The sequence below is a fragment of the Cupressus sempervirens genome, chromosome 11 (genome assembly GCF_028749045.1).
Source record: "Cupressus sempervirens isolate cs-2001-9-10 chromosome 11, ASM2874904v1, whole genome shotgun sequence".
Taxonomy (NCBI): Eukaryota; Viridiplantae; Streptophyta; class Pinopsida; order Cupressales; family Cupressaceae; genus Cupressus; species Cupressus sempervirens.
Window position 1 is genome coordinate 785,745,241 of NC_143128.1, and position 3,058 is coordinate 785,748,298.

At 25.2% G+C, this 3,058-nt stretch overlaps 1 pseudogene; it reads left to right on the plus strand.

Annotated features, from left to right (window-relative positions):
* Positions 1 to 616: 616 nt before the first annotated feature.
* Positions 617 to 748, plus strand: LOC149531944 (U6atac minor spliceosomal RNA; annotated as a pseudogene).
* Positions 749 to 3,058: the final 2,310 nt, after the last annotated feature.

Sequence of the window (3,058 nt, forward strand, 5' to 3'; positions counted from 1 at the left end):
AAATAAGAAAAAAGTCATTATTAATTTTCTTAGAAATTAGCATAATGAATAAATAATTATTATACTAGGAACCAATGAAGATTTGCTATTTAGGGATACAATGGATGTGGATTCTTTCAATGGGCTAGTGAAGCACAAACAAGTACAATGCTTGATGATGGAGTAGAGTGCAAGTGTTGCAATAGTTAGAAAGCTGGAGTAGGCTGCAAGTGTTGCAATAGTCAGAAGACTAAAATTTACTTTTTATGATGTCTTGTTTGTCTTTTAAGTGCATTTATTTGTTGGGAACATATGCAAAAAAATGCATAGCTCTAATTTGTATAAGGATTTTTATCGATAACAATATGTCTAATATCAAACTAGATATTTATTATAAACTTTTGTTGGTTGTTCCCTATCTTTGTTTGGCGAATCACACTACTATTTGGGCCTTATATTGTAATATTTTTAGATTTGATGTACAAGGTTTTGAGACCTTTCAAAACCCGTATTTACCTAATCAAAACTTTTGTTAAAATTAACTTTATGAATAAATCTTATCTTTAGCCTTCAAAATAAAACTAGGTTCAAATATCGTATATTTTACTTTTTATATATATTTAAAACAAAAATGTTTGTGTTTGTTAAAAAGGAGAGATAGGTGGCATCTCCCTTGATAAGGACGGGAATAATCTTTCAACTTTCCTTCAAACACAGTTTAAGGCTATTAGTCATTGACGGTTCTTAGCCAAAAATAAAATAATTTTAGTCTTGATATTATATTCAAATTTATAGTTATATTTAACATAATTGTTTATATTCTTTATGCATACAATAGTATTTATAATCAGATTCTTTAAAAATAATTAAAATTTAAAAAAATGTTGTCAAATATTTATAATTAAAAATTGTAACTTTTGACTTCTTTAGCAATAAACATATATATTAAAAAACTACGCTTATAATGGAAACAATTTTAGGCAATATTGAATATACTTTTAAAATAACTAGATTAAAATCCAATGAATTTATCCAAAAACATGGGTATGAGAAAGCAAATTGATTAAACTTGGTTGCTTTCAGTGGGCTAAGCAAGCAAATATATTTGTGGATAAGAGAGGTCTAAATATTTAAACTTTTTAAATTTTGAAACATGTTTAACTCGGTATTAGTGAAATATGTGATATACCTTTCTTACTATAAAATCAATTTATAATGAAGAGGGTAGTAAATTATTTGACTTTTAAAAACTTAACAAAAAAATATTTTTTATAAATTCATATTAAGATTTTTAAAAAAAAACTTATTCTAATTTCTATTTTTATTGATGCAACCAAACACAGAATAGTCATCTACCAATTCCTCTTTCGGGACAACCAAACACCTCCAAATGATATTCCAGAATTTATTTTTAGAATGCGCGAATTTTGGAAAAGAGCTTATTCCAACATAGTTGAATTCCGCATTGACCAATTCTCGCAACCAAACGGACCTTAAGTGATTCATTCATTCTCACTAGAGATGGGTTCTTGTGAACCACTCTTGGAACATGGGTCAATAAGTTTGATTTGGAAACTATGGAGTTGAGTCGTGATAGCAATATCAATATTTGATGAGTTGTGGAAAATATCTCCATCCCTTTTTTATAGTAATTTTAAAACTTCATATGAGTACATATCATTATATTATTAAAAAATAGAAACTAGAAATAGATATTTGCACTATCTTTGTTAGATATCCCAGCTTGGGTTAGAAAAGTCTCAATTTTAATATTTAATTAATAGTACAATAGTGAAAATTGCACATCTATGTTCTTTTTGTTTATGTTTTGAGTCAGATTTGATTAATGTCCTTAGTGTAATGATTGATATACAAGTATTATTAGTTCATTAGGAAGTATTAGAATCATTCAATTCAATTTTTGAATTCAATTGACCAATCAACTCATAGGATTTAAAAGATTAAATGAAACTTCAAATGTTTATATCTTTTTCTAATTTTTCATTATTTTATAAATCACATTTTTCATTCATTTTATTGGACCATACTATTTTTGATAGGGATACAAATATTTTCTCTGACAAGTTTGTCATGAATGTATTAATTACAACTTTATCTTTTCCACATTTGTGACAAGTGGATTAACTTTTCAAGTTTTACATTGATGTTTATTTTTGTTATTTGTAAGAAAATACAAATATGTTATAACAGGTCTATCATGCATTAATGAATTCACTAATTACAATTTTACCTTTTCCACATTTGTGACAAGTGGATTAACTTTTCAAATTTTACATTGATGTTTATTTTTGTCATTTGCAAGAAAATACAAATATGTTCTAACAAGTTTGTCATATATTAATGAATCCATTAATTACAACTTTACATTTTCCACATTTATGACAAGTGGATTAATTTTTCAAAAAAAAATTCATTTTTATCTTCCACCTCATAATGAATGTCCAATCAATATTAATTATCACTATCTATTTTTCTAAATATAGAGTTAAATGTTTTATATTTCTTATTTTAAATCTATTGAATAGTTTTACATCAATGTTTATTTGTGTCATTTGTAAAATATTATTTATTTAAGTTTACACTATATATTATTAGCGACTATTTTACAATCGTATTCTATTAAAAGAAACTTCAAATGTTTATATCTTTTTCTAATTTATTATTATTTTATAAATCACATTTTTCATTCATTGTATTGTACCATACTATTTTTGGTAGGGAGAAAATTTGATTTTCTCTAACAAAAATGCAAATATTTTTTCTAACAAGTCTGTCTTGAATGCATTAATTGCAAATTTATCTTTTCCACATTTGTGACAAGTGGATTAACTTTTCAAGTTTTACATTGATGTTTATTTTCGTTATTTGTAAGAAAATACAAATATGTTATAACAAATCTATCATGCATTAATGAATCCATTAATTACAACTTTACCTTTTCCACACTTGTGACAAGTGGATTAACTTTTCAAGTTTTACATTGATGTTTATTTTTGTCATTTGTAAGAAAATACAAATATGTTCTAACAAGTCTATCATGCATTAATGAATCCATTAA